The following is a 12,067-nucleotide window of genomic DNA, read 5'->3' as shown; positions in this document are numbered from 1 at the left end:
TACATTTTTACTATCTGTATTTGCAACACAGTTTGCAGTCACTGTTCACATACAACACTGAATTATATGCAAAATTATGTTATTGTTCGACACATGGTTCAGAAGACACGACATCATAAACACTGAGACACTTAAAACGAAGCGCATATTATCCACAATATACGCGTATAGTGTTTGATAATGGGAGCACTTAGCTACGTCCAACGAACTGTAACATAATTTCAATCCTTTTCGAAGCTTTTTGTCACTTATATGTTTATCGTCAAATATTTAACTCGTTAAATTATCTTTAAAGTTATCAGAAGTTTGAAACTGTTTTATAAGTGAGAGTTCGATTCTTTAAAGAATCAGGGGTTTACTGGTATTTCTGTAACCGGTTCTTTCTGCGTCTCATAGAAATCAACGGCAGCATATCACACATCTCACTCGGCCGAAGGCGAAATTAGGATGTAAACTGCCCTGTTGTATATGTACAGCGTAGCACTCTCTTGAAAATATTTGCGTTCTTTGTGCCTGTATACAGCTTCACGTATTTAATATTTTCTCACGGTAACAACATGGCCTCCTCCTGACGAAGTGTTAGTTGGTTTTGAGCAGAATTATCGGTATCGGACTGTAAGTATAATAAAGAATCTAAAAAGTCAAAGACATCTCATATAACAAGAAAAAAACTGTCACATTCAGCTGTCTACGAGACAACTGCTGTTTCTGTGAGGCGTCAGGCCGAACTTCTGTTCCCGTAGTGTAGGTTCTTTGGAAACAATGTATAGGTCCTGAATACCATTCAAAAATTGAAAATTCATTCGTAACTAACTGCAAGCTCATAGTTGTTATTTTTAGTTTTTGTTGAACAGACTACAAGTCTTACGGATTTCAATATTGTACAATGGTTGTTTCATTGCACTGTTAAATGGGAAATCTCAGGTTTATGACTCTTCCATTCTACTACCAGTTTTTAAGTGCTCGAAGTTCTATGCCTGTCTTTTCACTTTCAGGTGAGATAGTGAAGAGTTCTTCACGACTATAACGTAGGAGTTGTGAAAGTCTGTTATATAAATGTTGCCAAAATTACTATTCCAAGCGTGCAGATGGATGATTGTGAACGCTTAGCTAAGTAATTGAATTACACATTTCATTCAGAGAAGTGTCTTGGTAAACATACCTGTAAGTTTTAATTTTGAGTAAATATCAATGAAAATTATTAATATTAATAAGCCGTGCGTTAAGTACGCGTTGTCGTTTTAGCTCTTCCCTACCTCGAAGGATTTAGTTTCGATGTGAAGCCGACATACTGTACTTTTCTACGAATTTCCACTCTTCTAATAGGTTCCTACGTCTATTTGTTTACTGAACATTTCTTTGTTTTTTTCTTTCAGGTATCCACATGCATATCCACGTGGACTGAGAGATGGATGAAGCTGGATAAAGTTCTGACTACAATGGGCACTGGAATAATTGGTGAGAAAATATATATTTGTGATCTCTGTCTCTGCAGCCGGATACACAGTTGTCATAACTATTTCCATCTGAATCAGAAGTATAGTATATTTCAGAAAGTGCGTGCGAATGCACTCCTTCATGTAGTGCGTAGTTAATTCTCATATTTTGTCAATTAGCTGTGCCACTAATGTCCATTCTCCGCTTCTCGACAGTTTTTCCATGCGTCAGTTGCTTCTAGACAACGCGAGAGTTTTGTTTGATATAGATTGACTACACTTTTGCGTTATAATTAAGATCGAATAGCTATTTACATTTATCTCTGTTGTTTACTGCAGGTGTAGCACTGGTTTCTTTTGCAAGTTTGGAGCCACTTTTTATGATATTTTTCCCAACCTGTTATAAGCAATTATTTCTAACATCTTAAGTCTTTCTTACGAAAATAGTTTCCATCAGTTATAGGTGCTGAAGAAAACTGCAGTGTATGCATATCCGGCCGATTTTAAAGCATCTTTAATAGTACCCATCTCACAAACGGTTCAAATGGTTCAAATGGCTCTGAGCACTATGTGACATAACATCTGAGGTCATCAGTCCCCTAGAACTTAGAACTACTTAAACCTAACGAACCTAAGGATATCATGCCCGAGGCAGGATTCGAACCTGCGACCGTAGCAGTCGCGCGGTTCCAGACTGAAGCACCTAGAACCGCTCGGCCACACATGCCGGCTACCCATCTCTCAAGTAATTCATAACATCCGTGGTCGATTTATTTAATAATGTGTATTATAATTTCTCTGTTATGAAGCAGCTTTTATGCATTGCATATATGCAGCTCACCATAGCAGACTCTTCTAATTTACATTTTGGTGCGTTTGTAGCTCGTCTGCATTAATGTGTTTGTTGTGATTTCTGTCAACTGCTAGATCACTTAGGCTAGAAATTTATGTGTGTTTTCTTTTTAGATGAAATATGTTTAAAAAATTTAAGTAGCAGAACAGTAAGGATTTCCAACAAGAAGTAATACTTTTCGCTCCGGTAATTGTGCAAGCATCAGACACTATTCAAGTCTGCAGCCAAGTGCAGCATAATTCCTTTTAACACTGGTAGCACCAGTACTTACTAATCTGGAAGTAAGTTATATTGTTCCCCGTGCCAAACCTGTACCTTTGCAGTTTTCTGCCGTAGAGCCGGGTATTTCAGACCGCAGTTGTATAAACGGATAGAGTCCACTTCGCGCATTTTTACTGTCCACAAACAGCATAAACCACACAAATCTATTTAACGATCTTGAGAATATATATAGATATGTTATAAATACTTTTTGAACTGTCTGTACTGAAGGCTCGGTTAACCATACGAAACGTAACAATGAAAAAAAGTGATATGTATGGTGGCTGCAACAGGAAAACTTTAGTGATTTTTTAATATGATCATAGTAGTGGCAGGACGTAATGAAATTCTATACAAGCAACGGATTTTTCTTCCAACGAAATAATAAAAAGAGAAAGGTTTCCAAACCGATCATATAGATAATGTTTTTTCGCCTGTTAATTATCTTCACCGTTTTTCTATTGACTGTTGATGTGGATATTTGGTACTTGATAATTATACTCACGATTGTTTATTTCCCTCCTCACATGTTTTTCATCATGTTGCGTCACTGTTTATTAGTTACGTGTCTTAGCGATGCAATCGATTTTATCTCCATTGTGCTCTACTTGTTGTTTAATTGGTTCACTACAGTTTTTCTTTAAACATCTACAAATATATGGAAGTTTTTCACTGCATTAGGGCTCTAAATCTTCTTGCTTCTATTTAACTGCTGAAAAGAAAGTAAATATTATAATAAAAGAAGTTCATACTACAGCTAGTTAATTTGCCCAGATTTAAAATTAACAACTTATATGGAACAAACAAAAGCATCTGTGGTAATGCCGCTCTATTAATACATGAGGCACGGTTTCAAGTGAGTTTCCACAAAAAATACCATCTAAAGTAAGAAACCACATCACTGTTTGTTTGTAAACAAGATTCATCATTAACAATTAGTCCTGTCGTGGAGCGTGCAGTTCAGTTTGGAAAAATGTAGAACAGAAACACTTTTAGGACATTGTGAACTCTGGAGTCACACTGATATTGACAACGTCCGGTCGCACTCAGTGCGACTGTCGATTTACACAATTTTATTTTCAAGTCAGCGAGCAGAATGTTCTTTCCAAATGGCAGTTGCTCCCGAAAAGAAATAAATTACTTTCGTAATCTACATACGAATGAGGAACACTCTAACTACCAACCGTAAATTAAATTAGCGCGTAATTTAAATAAAGTCAACAAAATGAAGAATACAAGTTAATAGTGCGAGTCAAGGGCAATAGCGTAATTAAATAGTACAGAACGATACGAGACATGAGAAGCACTAATCACTGAAAGTAGTAGTGATAGCCATTAAAACAATAAAATTTTGCCTTTGATATATTGGTTCTTCGTTCTGGGTGAATCTCGTACAACTCCCCGTACCAGGAACAAAATTTTAGATACGTCTTCCGTTCTTATCATATGGTCGCTTTATAGTAATGTTTTTCGTACGTTAGTTTCATAAGGCGACTAAAATCAAGTAAGCAACAGTTTTCTTTGTACGTTGACGCACATCATACAGATCTGAAAAATATGTTTCAGTCTGCCGTAATTTTTATATGTTTGGTTGGTTTCTTTAGAATAATGTGTTGTGCGTCATTGTATGTAAATGACAATGCCTTGCGGAATCTGTTTCAAAGAAACAGTCCTAGCTCTCTCAAAACCGTTTTTAACATCAAATCATGTAGGCGAATTTAGAGCATTAGATACTTTTCCTGTTAACAGAAATTCGTAATATCATATCTTGGCAAACACTTGGTTCATATTTCTATCAAGCTCTTACTCTCTGTTTTGTATGCTAAGCCGTCAGAACAACACACGGAACACAAGAAATCATGAAATGATTGAAGGAGCGTTCTTCAAACAAATCTGTAAACTTTTAAGACCATTATTCCAGGCAGAAACCAGAACTTGGCAGATATATACAAAGCCATTACCCTCCTTTTCACATGTCACAGGTGCGCTGTAGTCTTGATTTTGATGCAGGAGATTCACAAGACATTTTCGGCAACCCAGCCAAGGTCATTATCCAAAGAACGCCGGTAAAATTTATCTATAAATCACTGACGAACTGATAAAAGATTTAACGATTTTTCCTGTCTATTCTCTATGAACATATTAACTAAGCCTGGAAGTTTAGGAAAATTAGCCGGCCGAAGTGGCCGTGCGGTTAAAGGCGCTGCAGTCTGGAACCGCAAGACCGCTACGGTCGCAGGTTCGAATCCTGCCTTGGGCATGGATGTTTGTGATGTCCTTAGGTTAGTTAGGTTTAACTAGTTCTAAGTTCTAGGGGACTAATGACCTCAGCAGTTGAGTCCCATAGTGCTCAGAGCCATTTTTTAGGAAAATTATATTTCAACTGTTTATGAAATTTCAGTCCATGTTATAGGTTCACAACGGTATACCTGCCAGAAACATGGATGTAAATAACTGTACTGTACCTTCCCGGTATGATTAAATTACAATTTAGCTGAATCTATATCTGGAGATTTTCTTCTACACATATTCAGTAGAACAAGTAGAGATTTTCTTCTACCCGTATTCAGTAGAATAGGTAGATTATTGTTGAAAATATTTGCAAAAATAGGTACAGAACGAGAACATTTCTCCTTATCTTTTACATGAACGCTAGAAACAAGAAAGCGAACCTCAAACATTCATAACTGAGAGCGAGGAGAGAGAGTGAGAGAGAGGGGGGGGGGGGTGTTTGTCTAGAGCACATGTGACGAAATGTTGTCCTTTATATCGTTCTAGCTAGAACGAAGCCTTAATTACGACGCGTTGCACTTCAGGGACCCATCGCTTCACAACACAAATGGTTATGCCCAAAAAAGGATTAGGCTGTTTCGCAGATTCGTGAAACCTTACATAACGGAGACTACTTCTTGAAAAATTCCAATAAATTTTTTCCGTGTCTGTTAACTCCATTTTGATCACTTATTAAAAATTATTGTGTGAGAAAGTTCAATGCCAGTGGTAATTATATACAGAAAACTTTCAAAGCTCTTCACTGGATCTTCAGCAATTAAACAGCGATGTACTTTCTGCATCAATATTAGAAATTTCAGAAAAATTTTTGTGCACGACGATTGACCTCATAAATGACTCTGTTTTAAAGTACTGAATGAAATATCTTGTCTTATGCTTATGTTACAGAGACAGTTGATACAACAACGTCTACTTTTGTTAATAACAACCGTTTTCGAAGGAAATGCAGTTTTTTGCAACATTTCCATTCAGTTCTCACGGAGAGAATCCCCGGTTCGGTGTTCGTACCTTTGAACATTCCTCAAGATCTTACCAACCCAAAATTTTATAGGTAAAGAAACTGTCTCAAATTTTACAGATAAATAGAGGGAGCATCACTAGATACGAGAAATATCGGCAAAAGAACTAAAAATTATAAAGCTACTGTAGAAATATGGTTAGGTTTAGTAAAAAATTCCAGTGTTTGCAGCATATCGCTTTGCATTAGACCATAGCACAATGTTAGTAAACGGTACACCTATTACAGTTGGAACATTTCATATAAGAACCATGATTTATAAATGGAGTTTCATCCTCATGAATAGTAGTTCACGCATCTAAAAATGTTACACTCTACTGAACAAGTTGTTTACTGAGCGATTTCTTCTTAAACAACAAAGAAATGCGAAACATGTAGGGATTTTAGTGTTATTGAAGCATACATGAGCAACATTTATATACATGCAACAGTAAATTAATGTTACTTTTTATAAGGTGTAGATATGCATTTGAAATTCGATTAATCATTCGTTAAGTGATGCACAAGATTTTTAGGAATGGGACGTATTGATTGTTTTTTCTGTTAGATACTTTACACTCGAATTACTGTTTTGGTGACTGATATTGTATTTCAATGCTCCTCTTCATAGATAACAACTACATATTAGTCAATGCTATAGAACAAAATACTTGTTCCATTTCAAAGACAGAAAAATAACAAAGAGGCACTGCAGTTTCGTTCATTGTTGCACTCTCTGATAAAATTTTAAATGTCTTTGTAAAGATCGACTATGCGGTAAACACGTACAGCTATGCATTTTTCATTTTAAAAGTTTCAACCATATAACATAATGTTTGAGCTGAACAATCGAAAATAGAATTTCTTCTGAAACCAGAAATTCACTCTCTTTTTTTTTTTTAATGTGATTCTGTGTCCATATCAAGGATAACGTTGAGTTAATGATGGAGACGAATATTCGTCTACCAGTGTCGTAATTACAGCTATGAAGGAAATGTGATGTGTAAAATGTTGTAGTAGTGAACACCTTCCACATTAACTACCTGTAATTTTATAGTATCAGAAAAATCCTGACAAACAAGGCGGTCACGTGTTGTAAACCGAAAGACTTTCAGTCTCCTGAATAAGAATGTAGCAACGACGTTCTGTCGATTGCAGATGTACGTTACCAAAAACATTTAGATTTTTAATAATAACACCGAATGTACTCAGGAATGGTTTTATTTTCAAATAGCTGTTTCCTAACATGGCATTATATTCAAGATTAACCAACAATCTCTTTCCTAAACTGGTGGTTTTTGTGCATGTGTTACTTCATACAAGATATAACACATACCAGTGCAGAAAATTTGTCTCTCTAAAAATCGTACAGTATTCTCGATTGAAGGTACACACAGTTTTTAGATATCACACTTAACGTCCTTTGATCTCTTCACATGTAATTCCATGTGAAATCCGAGACGAGCGAAAACATGGTTAGTCAAGAACTTGTGATGCAAATGAGTGTGCTGACGGCGAACTGTAGTACAATAACGCCAGTCAACGAATAACTTGGTATTGTTTAGCAACGCATAAGAGTGTACACTGTGCAGTTAGTCGGATGCACCGTTTCTCTTACACGTTAGTTTCTCGAACATAATGTGGAATGGTGCTTAAGTTTCAAGGCCCGTGCACGTTTTCTAACGTTTGTTTCTGGAAGGTTAATGTACAGAGTGAACGTTTCCCCGAATACAAGGAAATTTTTTTGCTTCTGACACACTCTTCTGGTAACATCTTTCAATTGTTTCAGCTGCTGCTGAGCACAATAGAGCGAAACAAATCAGCATTCTTTCGGAACTTCCCTAAACTTCCTTCCTGTGATACATTGTTTGTATCAGGAGTACGTTACACACCGGAATTTTCAGACGTCATATAGTAATAGTTCAGTTAAATTTATATTTCTCCTACTTGGAAAGCTTACGCTTTAATCGGCAAGTTCATCCTGTCGCTAATGAGTTAAGAGACAACTGCCCTTTGTAAACTGTGTGGCTTAGTCTTCAGTCCGAAGACCGGTTTCATGCAGTTTTCCATTCTGGGCTACACACACACACTTGCTTCCATTACCAGACTGATAACTGGCTAATGCCTCAGGATGTGTACTATCAATCAGTTCCTTCTTTCACTCAAGCTGTACCACAAATTCCATTTTTCCTCCGTTTCAGTCAGTACCTCCTCGTTTAACATTGTATGTATCCAACTGATACTCAGCATTTTTCCATAGTACCACATTTCAAAAGCTTCCATCCTCTTGCCTCAGTTGCCTATGTACCACGTTCCATTGCCCTACAAGGCTGTACTTCAGACAAATACTTTCAGAAAAGAATTTATGACACTTAAATTTATATTAGATGTTAGCACGTTCGTCTTTTTCCGACATACTTTTTTGCTGTTGCCAGTCTGCATTATATATCTTCTTACTTCGGCCATCATTAGTTTTGTTCCTGCCCAAATACCAAAAGTTATCCACTGCTATGTGTCTAATTTCCTAGTATAATTCCCTCAGCATCGCTTGAATTAATTCGACTACATTTCATTATTCTTCTTTTTCTTTTATTGAAGTTCATCTTATAATCTGTTTTCAAGACACTATCCACTCCGTTATTAGCCCTCTCTGACAGAATTAAATGTCATCGGCACACCGCAAAGTTTTTAATTCTCCTCCTTTAATCTTAACTGCTTTTCCGTATAAAAACTGAATACCATTGGGTATATTCTACAACTCTAACTCCTTTCTCAACTATGGCTTCCCTTTCATGTCCTTCAACTTTTACAATCGCAGCATAGTGTTTGTACATGTTATAAATAAATTTTTGGTCGTTGTGTTTTATCCCTGCTGGCTTCCAGTCCACACTGACAAAAGCTTTCTCTTAATCTACAAACACTACATACGATGTACGTAAATTTGCCTGTATTCAGCATATATTCTCAGATAAATCGTAGGATCAGTATTGACTCGCATGTCAGTACATTTCTCTAGAACTCAAACTGGTCTTTCCCAAAGTCGGCCTATACCTCTTTTTCCATTCTTCTACTAAATAATTTGAGTCAATAGTTTGCAACCTTGATTTATTAAAGAGATGGTTCGGCAATATTGAAACCTACCACCACATGCCGTCTTTGAAATTGCAGTTATTACGTTTCTCCTGAAGTCTGAGGGTATTTCGCATGTCTCATACATCTTGCACATGAAGTGAAATAGTATTGCCACAGCTGGCTACCACATGGATCTCGGTAATTCCGATGGAAATTCGTGTACGCCGTTGTCCTTGGCTCCTCTTAGGTCTGTCAGTTCTCTGTGAAACTCTGCTCACAGTATCATATTTCCCATCTTGACTTCAACTACATCTTCTTCTTTTTATATAATATTATCCTCTAATTTGTTCCCCTTAGGATGACCCTCTATGTATTCCTTCCACAGTATATCTTTTTAGCTTGTTCAAGATACTTTCACGTCCCCATTTATCTTTATTAAATTAGTAAATAAATCAAGACCGGTTAAAGCTGTGTAAAGATTTTTTCCTCCCTTATCTCAAAACATTGCTAAAAACTATATCTGCAAAATGTAAAGTTTAATTCCACTGTAAGGACTCTTAAGACAGTTCTATGGTCCCGCTGTATTTGACAATGACTTTTCTCTGTTACTCTTGACTGAACACAAATTCAAAAAGAAATTGGAGAATCATTTGTTCCAGAATAATATTACATAAATTACACGTACGAGCTTGGTGATATATTATAGACGTTTTTGCAGTATATTTTTCGTTTCTCCATCCTGGTTAGTGACTTTGTTTTCTAGTTGAATACAAACACACATTCGGGCCGACACCCATAGCAGCTAATGAAACTAAGTAATTTGTAGAAATTTAGAGAACAGAAATGGAATAATCATCCCAGTTGGCCTGACCAGAACATACCAACAATACTATTCAACCTTGTTAGAATGGTTCATTAATAACTGAGCTATCTCAGGTATACCTATCCGTTTCAGACTGTGAATTTTAATGTGCTACATGTAAAACAATAACATTAGAAAACTGTTATAACTGGAAAGCAGCCTGGAGATTTAACCCACAAAATAACTACACAAAAATGTACCTGTAACGTGCAGTGCTCTGTAGCTATATGGAGACCTCATACTTCAGGCAACATAAATGTCAGGAACATATATAAAACCTACTTTTTTGAATAGTAATTGGTGTCATCATCTCCTCTTGTGTGTCCATCTATGGATGCCTGGAATTTTTTAAAACTCTTATCAAGTCGTTTTCCCCTTCCGTAACCTGTTTGATTGCCTCTTCTTTCTACGAAAGCACATTTGCATTTATTCGTCTATGTGTAGTATGCACTCTTTCTTTATCTTATTCGTTGTTATTGCTGTCGAGCACGTAGCCAGTAATGTTTTACTGCAACAGATTTATCTGGCGCGTTAGACGCACATGCATAATACAATACATTCTCTATGTTCACCAAGAAGTTGCGTCCAGTATGCTCTGTTTAACATTTTGGAACAAGCAGCGTTCTTACATGTACACATTAGAATCCTAGGAACATGTAGAACTGTCAGGGGAAATTGAACATCGAATAACAAAAATTTTGTAGAGTGAGAGAACAAATTAGTGGCTCCGACGTCATAGTACATATAAATTAAAGAAATATAGTGTGGACGAAAGAGGAAAACATATTTAAATGTATGTTGGATATGCGACGTAAGAACAAGAAGACATCCATTAGTTTTCCTGAGTCATTCCCAGTTTATGAATTTCATTTTCTTCTGTTCGTATCACACTAAAATCCAGGTGATACATGATACTATAGTCTTAATGAAAAGCTATTACAGTGCGAGATTATTTTTCTGATGCAGTGAAGATAAATAGCTATTACACATGTGGTACCAATTTTGTAAGTTATTTCCAAGAAACGGATAGTCGTTGTATGAAGCTTGAGGAAATAGTCGTTTTGGTCCGATGTTATATCAGTAGTCGCTATAAATAGCTGTACGTGTCAAATCACTGTAAAGCGTGACGATGTAACATCATAAATTACTGTTACTACGGGTGGCCACGAGACCGTCTGAGATAAGGTAACCTAATAAACGGTTATTAGTTTAAAGTGCCCATCGTGATGACGGACTGTGGTACGTGTTTCGGCAACAAAAGGTCCGGGGAAATCTGTTAAAATGCGTGTAAGTATTACAAGCACACCGGAAGTTATAACGTGCCTCTCCGCCGTGGTCGCCGTGGTGGGGGTCGGAGGGGAGAGTTGTGTGCTGTGGTGGGGGAGTAGAAGGGCCGCGTGGTGGGGATGGATGCCCTCACTTGCGCCAGGGGTGGGGACGCGCTGTCACCGACACCATAGAATTTGTCTAATTGGCCGGTGAGCTTTTTAATATGGTAAGCGAAGCTAAGTACACTATTAAATATAATTACAGCAGAAGGTGTCTGGTGAAAAAATGCAGCAGAGCTTCGTCTGCAGCCGAGGCAGCCTGGACGGTCACGTGGAGCCGCAGAGCGCATCCGGGCGATCCGTTTTCGATCGCCGGACCTCGCCGGTGCCTCATAAATAACATCAAAGGCCGCTAATGGAAACGGTGCAAACTCACTCATTTCCTGGGCCCGGGCTGAGCCCGCCTGGGCCTAAATAAGCTTAAATGCCGCACAAAGCGTGGCCTGCGTTTTGTCCGGCGCCTGGCGCCGCATCTCCCATCAGCTGTCGCGAAAACGCGCGCGCCACTCAAGTAGAAGCTTTGTAAACAGACGGAGCTGCACAAAGTGTGCGCAGATTCGTTAGCTTATCTACATTTGCCGTAAATAAAAGCGCGTCCTTCCTGTATCTTGATCATCACGTTTCGCACTGGTATCCTACACCTGTTTACATCGCTGCACTGCCAAACATTTAATCTGTCAAGTACGTGCACTCTGCTATGAGCTCAATGTGATGCGGATTGCAAAGACTTCCACTAAATGGGCTACTCAACGGTAGCGTACCGTTGATGGAAAGGCTATTACCGAAATTGCGACGGCAAGAATGAAATATTTTCGAGTCACAATTAGTGTGCCGGCCGCGGTGGTCTCGCGGTTCTAGGCGCTCAATCCGGAACCACGCGACTGCTACGGTCGCAGGTTCGAATGCCTCGGGCACGGATGTGTGTGATGTCCTTAGGTTAGTTAGGTTTAAGTAGTTCTAAGTTCT

General features: G+C 37.9%; 1 long non-coding RNA gene across 1 annotated transcript in view; it reads left to right on the top strand.

Annotated features, from left to right (window-relative positions):
- Nucleotides 1-1,376: 1,376 nt before the first annotated feature.
- LOC126234276 (uncharacterized) overlaps nt 1,377-12,067 on the top strand; it is a 242,931-nt gene continuing 232,240 nt past the window's right edge. The window contains exon 1 of the long non-coding RNA XR_007544701.1: nt 1,377-1,458. This is a non-coding gene — a long non-coding RNA (uncharacterized LOC126234276). The remainder of the gene's footprint in view (nt 1,459-12,067) is intronic.

This window comes from Schistocerca nitens, chromosome 2 (assembly GCF_023898315.1).
Source record: "Schistocerca nitens isolate TAMUIC-IGC-003100 chromosome 2, iqSchNite1.1, whole genome shotgun sequence".
In the NCBI taxonomy this organism is placed as follows: domain Eukaryota; kingdom Metazoa; phylum Arthropoda; class Insecta; order Orthoptera; family Acrididae; genus Schistocerca; species Schistocerca nitens.
Note: the sequence above shows the minus strand (reverse complement) of the source record. Positions and strands in the feature narration are given on the sequence as shown.